The sequence below is a fragment of the Camelus bactrianus genome, chromosome 33, assembly GCF_048773025.1.
Source record: "Camelus bactrianus isolate YW-2024 breed Bactrian camel chromosome 33, ASM4877302v1, whole genome shotgun sequence".
In the NCBI taxonomy this organism is placed as follows: Eukaryota; Metazoa; Chordata; class Mammalia; order Artiodactyla; family Camelidae; genus Camelus; species Camelus bactrianus.
The window spans coordinates 7,325,255-7,341,921 of NC_133571.1; the positions used below are offsets into that span (position 1 = coordinate 7,325,255).

Here is a 16,667-nt window from a genome sequence, read left to right on the forward strand (position 1 = left end):
TGCCCTTTAAGATCTGGCCTGGTGTCTTCTTATCAGCCTCATTATTCACTTCCCATTCATTTTCATTTCTCCTTGCATCCCACACATCATTTCATATGCCTCAGCTATTTCCCACCACACATCTCTACTTGTCCAATCATGTAAGACCCAGAGAAAATGTTATAAATTTGTGATGCAATTTCTGATTTCTGAAAGCCAACTATACTCCTCCCTTGTGCATTACAAACAAGAGAAAAGGAAAAGATGTTCAATAAATGATGGAGGAGTTTTGGCTAGCTCTGGTACGGCTTATATCCCCATCTCCCTTCACACAGCAAAATAAATATTTGATAGACCAAAGATGACTTATTTTTCCTTTGAGGGGCAATTTAATGTGTTTTTTTTTTTAATTTTTAAAACTTTTATACAATGTTTAAATGTTACTTTCCATTTACAGTTGTTCCAAGATATTGGCTATATTCCCCATTTTGTACAATACTTCCTTGAGCTTACCTTATACTCAACAGTCTGTACCTCCCACACCCCTACTTATAATGCCCCCACGATGGTAACCACTAGTTTGTTCTCTATATATGTGAGTCAGCATCACTAGTTTGTTCCAGTTTTTAGATTCCACACATAAATGAGATCATACAGTATTTGTTTTTCACTGTCTAATTTATGCCCTCCAAGTCCATCCATGTTGCTGCAAATGGCAAAATTTTTTTCATTTTTTTATGGCTGAGTTGTATTCCTGTTTGTGTGTGTGTGTGTGTGTGTGTACTTTATCCATTCATCTGTTGATGGATATCTGGGTGGCTTCCATATCTTGGCTAGTGTAAATAATGCTGCTATGAACATTGGGGTGCATGTATCTTTCTGAATTAGTGTTTTCGTTTTTTCAGATAGATACCTAGGAGTGGAATGGCTGAATCATATGGTAGTTCTATTTTTAGTTTTTTGAGAAACCTCCGTACTGTTCTCTACAGTGGCTGCACCAACTTACATTCCTAACAACAGTGTACAAGGATCCCCTTTTCTCCATATCCTTGCTGACATTTTTATTTGTGTTCTTTTTGAGAATAGCCATTCTGACAGATGTGAGGTGATATCTCTTTGTGGTTTTGATTTGCATTTCCCTGGTGATTAACCTTGTTGAGCTTCTTTTTGTGTGCCTGTTGGCCATCTGCATTTCCTCTTTGGAAAAATGTTTATTTAGTTTTTCTGCCAGTGTTTTAATCCGGCTGTTTGTTTTTGTTTTTGTTTGTTTTTTTGATGTTGAGTTGTATGAGTTGTTTATATATGTTGGATATTAATCCCTTGTCAGTCACAGCATTTGCAAATATTTTCTCCCATTCAGTAACTTAACTTTTCATGTTGTAGATGGTTTCCTTTGCTGTGTAAAAGCCTTGAAGTTTAATTAGGTCCCAATTGTTTATTTTTGCATTTATTTCTTTTACTTTAGTAGATGGACCCCCAAAATATTGCTGCAACATATGTCAAAGTGTGTTCTGCCTATGTTTTTTTCTAGAAGTTTTACAGTATCCAATCTTACATTTAGGTCTTTGATCCATTTTTGATTTATTTTTGTATATGGTGCTAGAGAATGTTCTAATTTCAGTCTTTTACAGGTACCTGTCCAGTTTTCCCAGCACCACTTATTGAATAGACTGTCTTTTCCCCATTGTATATTCTTGACTCCTTTGTCATAGATTAATTGACCACAGATGTATGGGTGTATTTCTGGACTCTCTATCATGTTCTGCTGACCCATGTGTCTGTTTTGTGCCAGTACCATACTGTTTTGATTACTGTAGCTTTGTAGTATAGTCTGAAGTCAGGGAACATGATTCCTTCAGTTCTTTTCTTATTTCTCAAGATTGTTTTGGCTATTCGAGGTCTTTTGTGTTTCCACACAAACTTTAAAATTATGTGTTCTAGTTCTGTGAAAAATACCACAAGTATTTTGATAGGGATTGCATTGAATCTGTAGATTGCCTTTGGTAGTATGGTCATTTTAACAACATTGATCTTCCAATCCAAGAACAAAGAACATCTTTCCATCTGTTTGTGTCATGTTCAATTTCTTTCATCAGTGTCTTATAGTTTCCCAAGTACAGGTCTTTTGCCTCCTTATGTAGGTATATTCCTAAATATTTTATTCTTTTTGATGCAGTGGTAAATAGGATTGTTTCCTTAATTTCTTTTTATTATATTTCATTGTTAGTATATATAAATGCAACAGATTTCTGTATATTGATTTTATATCCTGTAACTGTCAGATTCATTGACGAGCTCTTGTAGTTTTCTGATGTCATCTTCAGGATTTTCTATGTGTAGTACCATGTCATCTGCAAACAGTGAGAGTTTACTTCTTTTCCAGTTTGGATTCCTTTTATTTCATTTTCTTCTCTGATTGCTGTGGCTAGGACTTTCCAAACTATGATGAATAATGTGGTGAGAGAGGGTATCCTTGTATTGTTCCTGACCTTACAGGAAATTCTTTCAGCTTTCCACTGTTGAGTATGATGTTAGCTGTGGCCTTGTCAAATGTGGCCTTTATTATATTGAGGTATGTTCCTTCTTTGCCCACTTTCTGGAGAGTTTTTATTATAAATGGATGTTGACTTTTTTCAAAAGATTTTTTTTGCATGTACTGAGTTGGTCATATAGCTTTTATTCTTCAATCTGTTAAGGTGGTGTATCACATTGATTGGTTTATGAATATTGAGTGATCCTTGCATCCCTGGGATAAATCCTACTTGATCATGGTGTATGATCCTTTCAATGTATTGTTGAATTGGGTTTGCTAGTATTTTGCTGAGAATTTTTGCATGTATGTTCATTAGTGATATAGACCTGTAATTTTCATTTTTTGTGATATCTTTGTCTGGTTTTAGTATCAGGGTGATGCTGGTCTCACAGAATGAGTTTAGATGTGCTCCTTCTTCTGAAATTTTTTGGAATAGTTTCAGAAGGATAGGTGTTAAGATCAGGAGCAAGATAAGCATGCCCATTCTTGCCACTTTTATTCAACATAGTATTAGAAGTCCTAGCCATAGCAATCAGACAATAAAATGAAGTAAAAGGAATCCAAATTAGAAAGAAAGATGTAGAACTGTTACTGTTTGCAGATGACGTGATGTTATACATAGAAAATCTTAAAGATACCACCAAAAAACTAGCAGAACTCATCAATCAATCTGGTAAAGTTGCAGGATGCAAAATTGATATACAGAAATCTATTGCGTTTCTGTGCACTAACATAAACTGTCAGAATAAGAAATTAGGAAAACCATTCCATTCACAATCTTATCAAAAAAAGAATATAATACCTAGGAATAAATCTAACTAAGGAGGTAAAAGACTTAACACAAGAAAACTGTAAGACACTGATGAAAGAAATTGAAAATAACACAAACAAATGGAAAAATACACTATGCTCATGGATTGGAAAAATTAATATTGTTAAAATGACCATAATACACAAGACAAACTATAGAATCAATGCAATCTCTATCAAAATATCAATGGCATTTTTCACAGGACTGTTAACAAATAATTCTAACAATTCTAACAAATAATTTTGTATGGAAAAGACTCCAAATAGCCAAACCATCTTAAGAAAGAACAAAACAGGAGGTATCATGCTCCCTGACCTCCAACTATACTGCAAATCTATGGTAATCAGAAGAGTATGGTACTGGCACAAAATAGACACATAGATCAATGGAACAGAATAGAGAGCCCAGAAATGAACCTACACTTATATGGGCAGTTAATCTATGACAAAAGAGGCAAGAATATACAATGGGGAAAAGACAGCCTAGTGGTGTTGGGAAAACTGGACAGCTACATGTAAAAGAATCAAACAGGACTACTTTCTCATTCCATATGCAAAAATAAACTCCAAATGAATTAAGGACATAGCTGAAGACTTGAAACCATAAAACTTCTAGAAGAAAGCATTGGCAGTATGCTTTTTGACATCAATTTTAGCAATACTTTTTTGGATATGTTTTTTCAGGCAAGGGAAACAAGAGCAAAAATAAGCAAATAGGTCTACATCAAACTAAGACGCTTTTGCACATCCACCATCCACAGTTAGGTTGCACAAAAATCTAACAGCCTGTGAGTAAACAGGAGGTCTGGTCCTTATGAGATCGGTCATATGTGGAATCTAAAAAAACAAAACAGAACAAAACAAAAGATAAATACAAAACAGAAATAGACTCATAGACATAGAATACAAACTTGTGGTTGCCAAGGGGGCAGAGGGGTAGGAAGGGACAGACTGGGATTTCAAAATGTAGAATAGATAAACAAGATTATACTGTATAGCACAGGGAAATATATACAAGATCTTGTGGTAGCTCACAGGGAAAAAAAATGTGACAATGAATATACATATGTTCATGTATAACTGAAAAATTGTGCTCTACACTGGAATTTGACACAATGTTGTAAAATGACTATAACTCAATAAAAAATGTTTAAAAAAATAAAAAGAAAGCTCTGGGTTCTCTCTTTAAAGGAAGCCATGTTGTGGTGAGGAAATTGCTATGTATGCTTTCATCTGCAAATAACAGGAAAACCACCTACAGTTGCTGGAAATACAGAGGTTCATTTTTCTCACTTATCAAGAAGTTAAAGGTTGGTCCTGGTTCTCTGATTCAGAGACATCAGGGTTGATGCATCCATGATTCTCTTGACTTTTCTCTCATGGTTAGAAGATGGCACTGCAGATCCAGCCATCAATTCTGCATTCAAGAGAGAAAGAATGGGGTAGAGGGAAAAAGGCAACACTATTCTCATCTGTTTTATTTTATTTTATTTTTCAGGAAAGCAGAATCTTTCTCCGAATCCCCTCTCTCTTGATCAGCAGGCTCCAGTTTTGTCCCATGGCCCAGACCTGGGTCCTTTGGCCATCTCTAGATGCAAGGAAAAATGGAAAAGCAAGTATTCTGCTTTTTCAGGTTGCGTAGTGGAAGGTATAAATGGACATGAGGTTTGGGGATGGCTCTTTTAGGAGCCATTTAACATGATCTTCCACAACCCCACATTCTTTCCTACTGAGTAGGAAGCGAGGCAGAGTTAATTTCTCAAGCGCAATATGCTGGCACTTGTGCCATGGCAGTTTATTACATAAACGTGATGTCCAGACACAGCAGACAGGAGCCACTGTACTCCACGAGGTCACAGAAAAGAAAGAGCACAGCATATTGTGCTCCAGAAATGGGGGGAAAAAGTGGCCAGAGGACAGTGAGTGTTGAAAGAGTTAAGAGTGAAAGGGGGAAGAGTCACAGAGACGTTGACACAGAGCAGCATGCAGAAGACAGCAGCCTGAGGACCCACGTCGGGAGCAGAAAGGGAAGAAATGCAGATGCTGTAGCCAGGGCATCACATTTGAGAACATGCAGAAGAGCATCCTCTGTGCAATGCCTACACCTGGTTGGAAGAGATTAAGGAAGTCTGAGGGTGGAGTCAAGTTGATACTGTGTATCACTGTCATTTTGATCTTACCATACACCTGGACTGGTGTGGGAAACCAATCTGATGTATCATTAAAGCTGTACTTGACAAATACAGTTCTTTTATAATTTTGAAGAAAAAGATACTTTGACATAAGTAAGAATCATCTGGTAGTTGAGAGATCACTTAAGAGTAAAAACATAGAAGCCAGAGCAATGGAGATAAATTCTCCACTCAATTCTATGTTTCAATTCCCTAAATTTCAATTCTTTTTATGCTATTAATTAAATTAATTTTCTTCATGGGCCCAGATCATTGCAAATCATACCTGTGTGTGTATACATACAACAAAGCTTTCTTTCTTGTTCTCTTTTATTTTACTAATTTATCAATCCAAAAACTACTTACAGAGCACCCATTCTTTCCTTCTACACCTTTCCTACTTCCCGCCCTGCAAACCTTAAGGGAGTCATGATGGGAATTACAGGTGGCGGTTTGGGTTGAGAAGATACAACAGAAAACATATCCAGTCTGGATTGATACGCAGAAACTTCTCTTCTCCCCTCCTCCCTCCAAGAACCCCGTCTCAGGTCCAGGAAGCAGATCTCAGTAATAAGTCAGAAGGATTAATTACATGTCTAGCTCTACCCCTGCCATGCTGGGTAGATCACAAGACTTCTCTCTGTTTCATTGCCTTTTTTTTAACTAAGACAAAACTAGTATTATTCTTTTCTTTTTCCTTCTCCTTTCATCTCTCTTGTCTGACTACCTAACATATTTGTTACACAGATAAATGAGATATTGCCGGTCACATTTCTCTGGGAAAAAGCAAAACCAAACTATACATGAAAATCTTTTCCCTTCAATTGAGCTTTTATGCCTACCACCAATGGGTCCGCTTGGAAGCAAGGATGTGCAACTGTCTTGAGAGTATCAGAGAACTCCGTCATCTGCGTTCTCAGGCTGCCTTTTCTATAGATAGATGGTAACTGAATGCATATTTGCTTTCTTCACTGTCTTCACTGATACCTCAGTCTAAGGCACGTCTATGTATGACATCACATTGTTCTCTGTAATTTTCCTTTTTACTATCATTGCATTCATTTGCATAACCTATGTTTGTAGAGTACTTACACTGCACCCAACACTCATTGTTCTAAGCTTTGGGATACAAGAGTGAATGGGACAAAATTCTATGTGCTCTTAAATCTTGAATCCCTTGGAGAAACACACAATAAACCACACACACACACACACATACACACATACACAATGTCAGGGGGTGATAAAAACTAAAAAGAAAATAAAGCAGGACAAGAGAAAGAGATGGGGAGGCTGTGATGCTTTCATGGGTTAATAGTTTAGTTTAGCAGTCAGGGAGGTCCTCTCTGAAAAAGTTACCATTTGAACAGAGACATGCATGAGTGAAGAAAGAGCCATTGTAATATCCAGGTGAACAACATTCTAGGCAGAGGGACACAAATGCCAAGGTCCCAAAGTGGAACGTACAGGGCAAATGCAAGGAATAGCAAGAAGAGTAAGGGGGAAGGTGAGCAGAGAGGCAGACAAGCATCGGGTGTAGGAAGCCTTGTATGTCATGGCAAAGAATTTACTCTAGGTGTATGGGAAGCCATTGAAGGGATATGAACAAGGAAATGACATGATCCGACCTATGTTTCAAAAAGTTCCCTCTGGCTGCTGTGGGGGAGAATAGAACAAAAGGGTAGAACCAAAAAGGTGAGTTTGGAATCTCAACAGATGATAGAAAATGATGTCTCGAACTAAAATGGTACTGACGAAGGTGGTGAGAGACTGTAAAATTGTGAGGTAACTTGAAAATAAATCCAATGAGATTTTTTGGTCAGTTGAATGAGGGCTATGAAAGAAAGAAAAATTATGGCCAGTTCCAAGATTTTTGTACTCATGAACTGAATGAATAGGGGTTCCATTTAATAAAAGAGTGAACACTCGGGGAGAAGCAGAATTGTGGAGAGTGGAGAAAGGAACTCAGAGTTCAGTTCAGGATGTGTTTAGTTTGAGATGCTATTAGAAATATGAGAGGGGATGTCGAGTAGGCAGATAGATACAGAAGTGTCAAATTCAGAAAAATGGTTGGGCTGCAGATATGAATTTAGGAGTCATATCATGAAATTGGAAATCAATTGAAGAAAAGGAGGGTGTGATCAACTGTATCAAATGCTTCTGAGAAGCTAAGAAAGATTGACTGAGAACTGTCCATTGGATTTAGCCATATGAAGATCAGCAGTGACCTTGACCAGATGGACATTGCTGATCTTGACCAGATCAGTACATTATCGGGATCAAAATCCTTAGAGTTTTGACTAGACAATTATTATATAAAGATCTGTTACATCAATCTCTGCAGCCAAATTGTAAATTTCATGGAAGTAAGGATGCTGTCTCTTTTAGTCACTATTTTATCTCTGTTGTTTGGCCCAGTGCCTGGTGCCTCGTAAACCCTCTGCAAATATTTGTGGAATATTCCATTCTGTTCAGATTATTTCAAAAGAATTTATTGTCAGCAATTCTCTTGAGGTTGTACAGTGTTTGGGGACTTAGCAGCGGTTACAACGGATTGGAAAGGGTCATTTACAAAGTTGTTAAAGGACCAGTCTTTTCTTTTGATAAATATTGACTTTCTAAGTTTACAGTGGTGAATGTGTCTCAAGACTGCATGGTAAGCAGGAAATGCCTGATATTTGGTAACCTGAGGTTTAAAAATACATGCATGTTTTAACTACTAGTTGGTGTATAAAGTAAAAAATTAACTTTGAGAGAAGTCATGAGAAAGAAACAGAATTTCTCCTATGGTTATTATCTTGCAGGAGGAAAGGAACACCCTGCAGTGTTCAGAGGGCTGGACTTCTATCTTTGAGCACATTTTCAGCACTGATTTAGGACAGGTAAGAGCTAAGATTTCCCATTTGTTCATATTAGCTCAGATTATCCCTTTTCCTAAATTCCCAGAAGCAAACTAAATACCATGAAAAACTCAGCAATTTTTTTCTCAGCTCCCCGAGGAACATTCAGTAAATTACTGCTTTAGTGCCTGAAACAGCTCCTTCTATCCCCAAAGCTTTAATGCGGATCCCCATTTGCTCTGAGTTTATGGATTTGGTAGTCTGGCTCAACGAGTCACTACATAGACACAGAAAGCTGGATGTTTCCCCATGACCAGGTGGAATAATAATTAAAATCAGGGCAACCAGATTCAAAGATGATTGAAATACACCCAGGAGGAACTAGAGACCATTTGGAAAGGCTACAAGACTCCCGTCATATAAAATCTACTTTTGACAATGATGGTGGATAAAAATGAGCCTCTTGAAAAAAAAGCATTTTGGAGGAAAACAGAAAGGAAATCGCAATTTCCCAGAATTTCACGTGCTATTAATATACAGTGTGTATTGGTATTAATATACCAAGCAAATGACCAGACCTAGGGAAACGTTAGGGGAAGGGAGAACTCAGTCAGTGAGTGATTGAAGTCTGTAACACATTCAAACTGCGAAATACAGCAATAGCGCTGAACTCCTCCCACTCTTAATTACCACTGAAACTGAAAACGCACTGCAGACTACCGTGTGGTGTGTTGTTCGACTTCCTCTTGCCCTTTGACCAGAAAAGAAAGAGGAGACTCACAGGGTCAGGGCCAAAGGTAGAGAAAGGCTCACTGCTTATTGCTATGATGTTTTTGGACCCACAAGCCTGGTAGCTTTCTCCCTTAAGTACTGAATCTGAAAAATAGTTCTATTTTACATGTTCTGGAGGACAGAATTAATTCTGGCTCTAAGTGCCTGTGAGTATAAGCTTTAGTTATTTAGAGCAGACTAAACCTAGAGGAATATGGGTCCCATTGAAAGCCTATGGCTGAAAGTCATATTCTCAGCCTGCTTCTAACACTGGTGATTCATTAGTTCAGTCCACACGGATCACTGAGCACCTACTATGTGCTACTCTCAGTGCCAAGCCTGAGGTTTTAAACGTACAAATGATAAGCAGAAACAAACGTGTAAACCTATTACGGCAATGGAGTATTAAAGGGCTCCTCCATAAGGAAGGAGGGAGTGGTCGGTCTTGGTGGGCACATACTTGTGAGGCTTCAGAGAGGACTGTTAGGTGGAATCTCAAATGGTAACAGGTGAGCAGCTGTGGAAGGAGGGGGAGGCTGAGCGCAAGGTGCCAGTGGATGGAGGCAGAAAATAGCCTGATGAATTGAGGGACGAAATCAAAAAAGCAGAGAGAGAATTGGAGAGAGTTCCAAGGGCCAGGAGGTAGGGGATGAGGGGGAGAGAAGGGAGAGCAAGACAAAAAATAGCAGGTGGTACTTACTACTGGTAAGCAAGAAGATGTGTCCTCCTCCTTGAAACTTGAACAGACTTTGTGCTTAAGATGGGGATATATTGCCACGTTAAAGTTAGTCAGTCTGCTTCCTGGGAGTCATAAGCCAAAGTTACATTTATACTATCTTGAGACTGTAAAACTAATTCTTTCCCCTTCACGTGTTCTGGCACTGGTTGGGGTTCTTAATTGGTTGAGGTGACCCAACTTCAAGGCATCTGAGCACACGGTGGTCCTGCTGACTTTCAACACTAACCACAGAGTATGTGGGGGTGCCTTTGGGGATCACCTTGCTGCCCCTATTATGCTGCAATGATGCTCTTTCTTTTTATAGTCAGAGTGAATCACCATTCTACGCTTGAACTGTCTTTTCTGTGTGCCAAGAAATGAACAGGTAAGAGTTGCATTTTCCAATTCTTTGGAATCTTTACTGTGTCCCTTGACTGAAGCCTTTCCGCCTTGGATTCTAAACCCAAGGGCCATGGCTCGTTCCAGGAAGGTGGGCAATGAAATGTACCAGTGTAGTGTAACTAGCGTTTTTGTGTCTCAGGGAAGAGTCCATCTGAAAACCAGTCTTGAAAACCTTCTTTAGTCAGCAAGTCACAGGGAGTTCCCCACAAAGCCATGTGTGTGAGCTGGGGGAGAACTGATCTCCTAGCCCCAAAGGCAAGGCAGTGTCCTCTTTCACACCAAGACCACTCACAGCGGAGAATCCCACCCTTGGGGAGCAGTGCCGGGATCTGATGTTAGAACAGCCAAGTGTCAGGGCTTTAAGCTCTCCATCACTTAAACGTTATACAAATGTTCAACTGAAAGTTTTTAGTTCTCTAAATCTTCATTCCATTTGGAAGTTCAAGGTAGGGATTCAACTTTATTCTTTTCCCAAATGACTAACCAGTTGTCCAAAAAACACAATTCTTTTCACCACTTTGTTACATAATCGAAACTCATTTATATCTACTTCTGTACTCCATATTTTGTTTTATTCATCGCCTGTCTATTCCTACAGCAGTGTATCAGAAGTAAATACTGCAGTTTGAATAACTGGCAAAGTCCTCCCCAATATCCTTCCATATTAGGGTCTTCCTGGCTCTTTTGGCATATTTTTAATTCTCTCAAGTTTTAAAATTGTTTTGCCAGGTTCCAAAAGAATGACATTAAAATTTTATTGGGCTATAATAAATTTATATGCTGGTTTTAGGAGAAACGGACGTCTTTACAACATATATCTTTCAAGCCAAGAATACGAGATGCCTCCTTGTTTATGTAGATCTTCTTCCTCATTGGACACTGATTCTTAGTGATAGCAACTAGTTTATTCTCAAGAGGGGTTTTTTTTGTTTTTTTTTAATTACTAATCTTGCTGTGAGAAGCAAGTTCAACAGAATGAAGTCATTTCCTGCTGGGTCACCAAGTACTCTTGACAGTTAGCATAAACTCATTCATGTATTGTTGAAAACAGTGTTGTGATGATTAACTATCCAAGATTCCAGGTTGGAGTTTTTGGGGTTTTTTTGAACTGAATATAGGCGGATGGCCAGTTGAAAAAAAACTGCTTGGAAAATTCAAGACATTCAGAAACCACCAATGTATATTTTTGTTATTTGCCTGTGAAGAATTTCTTTTGTTGAAAGATTGTGTCATTATTCCAGAGCAGGAATGGAGGCTATAATGTTAACTTGGCCACAAATTTGTGGCACCTCTGAGAATTGTTTGCGTAAATGCGCTGGCTCAAAGCCGCATCTACTGGTTCAAAACCTATTCCAATATTGACAAGACAATAAAGAAGAACAGTGCATGCCAAGTTATTTATCAAAGCTTGCCAGAGAAGTCACCATGCCTGCTTTCCTTTTCTGTTGCGTATTCAATACCTAACACAGTGCATTGTGTATAATTGGTGCTTAACTATCTGTTGCAGGAATGAGTGGAGTCTTCAGCAAGGGTTATATGCATGCTTTTAAAGGTAAAAATTTGAAGGGTGTAATTTGCTTCCAGCCTGGCTGACTACCGTGCCCTCTGCTTCCAGGTAGCTCAGACTGCTGACATCTCCTGCCTTTGCCTCCCTGATAACCTTCTCACAGCCTGCTTTTGACACTTGGTCAGCAACTCCCAGTCAACCTTCCAGTCCAGTGCTGGGTGTTCCCAAGAAGCTGGCTTCTGTTTTCCTTCCCATCAGCCTTCTGTCACCAAAGGTCCTTTGTGCCTCCTACCCAGCCAAGTCCCAATACCTTTAACAGCCAGTAACATTTTGCTGCTGGCACCAGAATCAGAGAGTACCACATTATAATTTGAGTGTTGGGATGATACCTTCATGAAAGATTTTTGCCTGGTCTCCATGTCTTGAGGAGTAGGCTAGTGGGCTAGAATGAGTCACTCATAGCCAGAATGAGGCAATGAAAATACTTGAGTTTACGAGTAAGAATGATGTTAAGTCAAAGAGAACACACAGTGAAAGAGAAGCGTGTCTACACAAGTAATCAAAGCCAGGAGAGTCTGTGACTGGCGTTAGGAGCAGGAAAAGTATGTCAAGGGATGGGAGACTAGAGCATATTGAAGGATCTATTCAAGAGAGCTGCAGTCCGAGCTGAGTTTTCCCATACTCTCAGAGACACATGGCACGGGCAGTCTGAATTTATTTAAATTTATTAAAGGATGAAGAAAATATATAAAAGAATGATTGTTAAAGAGGCTATTACATCTAAGTGAGAATTATTAAAAGGCTAGGAGAGTCACAGGGGGAACAGAAAGGCCAGGAATAGATTCCAAAATCATTTCAGAAACAGAGTCAGTGGGAATGAATGGCTATATGGCCAAAAGTTATGAATTCTTGAAGTACTAGTTGAAGTAGGGAGAAAGTGCAAACAGAAAAAATTCAAATGTAAGAATATGGCCCATAAAGATCAATAGACTTTGTAAAAATTCAGAAGGTGCCATCACAACTTCACGGGTCCTTTTAAAATTGGCTATTTAAAATGCATTATCATTTCTGTTTATGAAAATTCTGTAAGACTGACATCCTTTAAAATTATTTCCATTTTAACAATACTGAGAGTGTGACTTACCCAGGTTTACATAGCAGCTTGGAGACACATCTGTAAGGAGAATTTCGGGCTTTTAATCTCCATGGCCTGCTATTGGACCCCTCGCAGTCCCAGGCCAACTCAGACTTACACACACACACACACACACACACACACACACAATCTCCTAAATTTTTAACATGATTTCTGAGACTAAAATTAAAGTGATTTCTCTATTATCAATACTTCTAGATATAAGTAGATAGATAAATAAATGTATAAATAAATATTGTTCAGTGTTTCTGGAACAAGGGAGGCGGCCCCATTTTTACACCTTTTTCAGGAAGTCTAGAGTGACAAGTAAGATCACTGGTACCTCCCTCTCCCCACCTCCTTCTCCCTCCCTTTACCCTTTTCTTCCTTCCTTCTTCCTTTCAGTTTTTTTTTTTTCTAGCAAACATTTGTGGAGTGCTAATGAGTGCCAGCTCATGCTGGACTCTGAGAGATATGGAAATAAAAAGACTGAGTCCCCTAACCTCCGGGGCAGTGGGGGTCAAGCTTGCAAGAGCTGTCTCAGAGAACATTTGAGGGTGCTTGAGGGGAATTTGAGTGCTGAAAAGCCTGCTCTCAGATACTGGGGTGAAAAAGGGTAAAGGTTTTTCCCAATCCTGGCAGGAGCCGCCTGAGATGGGGGAGGGAGGGAAGGGGACGTGCCTTCCCATGGGACACAAGGTCACAGTCATATGAGTACAACAGAGGGTTGTGTGACACAGATAGGCGGCCACTCTGTCCCACCCCCTCCCCAGCACACAGGGGCTGTGAACTTGGAAGAGTCAAGTGGCATTCTTTGGCAGAACAGCTAGGGAGAAAATCTTTCTTTTGGTTGTGGAAAGAGCTGGAACTTTTAGCGAAGCTACATAGATTTCAGTTTTTGCCTCTACCAATTACCAGCTGAGCAATCTTGAGTAAATAATTGCTGTGAGCCCTGGCTTCTCCATCTGTGAACATCCCAGGAGATAACGATGAATGATCCTGTTTCCTGAATTATGTGAATTACTTTTTAATCCTTACAACAGCCCTATGAAATAATTACGCTGATGAGTCCCATAATACAGATGAGGAAACTGAGGCTTAGGGAGGTTGTGCATATTTTCAAAATTTACATACCCAGTAAATGGCAGAGCTGGAATTTGAACTTATGTCGTGACTTAAAATGCTATGTCTCTAACCATTTACGTTCTTCTGCCTCTCTTCCAAAGATCTGTATGAGGAACTAAGTGAAATCAAGTTTTACTGAAATGTTGGTAATTAACTTGACTATGAAATGCCTAACTATTCTGATACTTACAATCTTAGTTTTAGTTAGAGAATAGATTTAAGCCTATGTATTTATACTATTTTTTCAAGCATAATTCCCTTTCTAATTAAAATTTTCCCTTAATTTTCACATTTTTATTTTTTAGTTTGTTTTGTCACATAATTGCCTTTTAAAAAAATTCATTATTTTTACATAATTGCTTCTTTTGTTTTTAATTGAAGTATAGTTTACAATGTTGTGTCAGTTTACATAACTGCTTTTTGAGGAAGGAAAAATCTTTTGAACATTGTAAAAATGGTTAAATAATTAGCATACTCTTATCAGGGTAGTATATACCTTTATTAACTGTGATCAGCCATAAATGGTCATTCTTTTCTTGACTCAGCAGTGACACGGGAAAGGATCGGGTGACTGGGAGCTGGGAACCTGGGTTCTAATCCAAGGTCTGAGTTCACTGGCCTGTGTTTATTTTAGGCCAGCCGCTCTTTTTGGGCTGCTATTGCTTCACATTAAAACAAAGATACTAGATGAGATGACTCGAAAAGTCCTTGTAGCATGAACAGACTGTGATTCCTTGTAATTTTAAAAGAGGATGTAGTTCAGAAGAGCAAAATTAAAATCAATTTCTGTTTTAAGACTCTTGACAGTAATATACGAAGTGGCTCTCAGCAAGTGATAGACGAGAAACAGAAACTGAATTTAAGAAATTTGACTTGATAATTTCTAAGTTCTTTCCAGCTTTGAAATTCTATCATCCAAATCATACTAAGTGACCTCAGAGTACTTTGTAATATTTCAAAGGACTTTCAATTCATTTATCCTTTCTGATTCTCATAGGGACAGTATGGAGTAGTGAGGGGCCTTCTGGGCCAAGCTCTGTCCACTACACCACAGCATTCTCCTGACTCAATAAATATCAACTGTTAAAGAAGACTGCTTAATTCAAACTATATTTTATTCTAGTCAGCTAGATGAGTAATCCCCAGTGATGAACTCCTTTTTTTTGAAAGTCCAAAGTCCTTAGTTCATCAGTTTTTGAGTCATTTGTCAGGTCAACAAGGTTAGGACAGACAATATTTGCAACTTTCCCCAAATTCAAAATCAGAAAAGCTGCAGAGTGAGTTTTGCTTTTTCTTTTCAACTTAAAAAACTCAAGTAGTGGGGAAGGATATAGCTCAAGGAGTGGAGTGCATGCTTAGCGTGAACGAGGTCTTGGGTTCAATCCCCAGTACCTCCTCTAAAAGTAAATAAATAAACCTAATTACCTGCCCCCCCCAAAAAAAAGATTAAAAAAAAGTCAAGTGAATAATATACTAAACTATCTTATCCTAAAAACCATGAGCCTATGAAGATATTTAGCATCTGTGTCTGAGCAGCTTGTCTTTCAATTACAGATACCTGTATGAAACATTTGGTTGTGTTTGTAGAAAAGATTAATTAAGCATGTTTCCACTCTTTCAAAATATTAATATATTCATTATTGTTGAAGTAGCTTGTTACTTTTTATGGCAGTTTTACACACACATAATAAGAAAAAAATTTTATCCACACAGAGGAGTATACAGTGACTATAATCTCCATACCATGTGGTCCAGGCTGCTCTTCAGAAATAAGCTCTGTTAACAGCTACTGTTGCTCCATTATGTCGCAGTTGCCATTTTAATTTAAAATTATATGCTTACAGCTCTATTTCTCAATTTTTCAGCTTTAGAAAGTATCTCCTGACTTCCGCCTAGGAAAGATGAGCAATTTCTTGTGTTTATATATCCTCCAATTTCTTGTGTTTACAGATCCTCGCAAGTTCTTGTGTTTATAGATCCTCACAATTTCTTGTGTTTATAGATCCTCACAATTTCTTGTGTTTATAGATCCTCGCAACTTCCCTGTATCCTTCCACCACCTAATTTGTGTTAGTTATATTATTTATAATATAGTTATGTTATAGTTCTAATTTTTCTAACAATTATATTTTAAATTAGTCTTAGTAACTTTAAATAATATACCTAAATTTCTACTTCTGGATTTCTTTATTAAGACAAACTTAAAAAAAAAGATAGGTTTTCTTTTAAGTATTTGCATTTCTTTTTTTTATGATTTCTTTGTTTTGGGGATACTTAGATTTATTCATTCTTTTTTTTTTTTTTTTTTAATTTAAATGGAGGTACTGGGAATTGAGCATAGAACTTCGTGCATGCTCAGCACGCACTCTACCACTGAGCTATACCCTCCTCTGCTAAGATAGACTTTTTTAAAAATTGAAATATAGTCAGTTACAATGTATCAATTTCTGGTGCACAGCACAATGTCCCAGTCATACATATACATATATATTTGTTTTCATATTCTTTTTCATTAAAGGTTATTATAAGATACTAAATATAGTTCCCTGTACTATATAGAATAAATTTTTTTAAAATCTATTTTTATATATAGTGTAAGATAGACTTTTGACTTCCAGTTATATGAGTGTCCATCTGTCAATACACCTCTCATGTATAGATATATCTGTATCTATA

The 16,667-nt window shown here is 38.0% G+C and overlaps 1 long non-coding RNA gene across 1 annotated transcript in view; it reads left to right on the forward strand.

Moving 5' to 3' along the window:
* The first annotated feature begins 4,770 nt into the window (after positions 1–4,770).
* Positions 4,771–16,667, forward strand: part of LOC123612586 (uncharacterized) — a 29,388-nt gene continuing 17,491 nt past the window's right edge. Inside the window, exons 1-3 of the long non-coding RNA XR_012503735.1 lie at positions 4,771–8,375; positions 10,148–10,207; positions 11,732–11,776. This is a non-coding gene — a long non-coding RNA (uncharacterized LOC123612586). The remainder of the gene's footprint in view (positions 8,376–10,147; positions 10,208–11,731; positions 11,777–16,667) is intronic.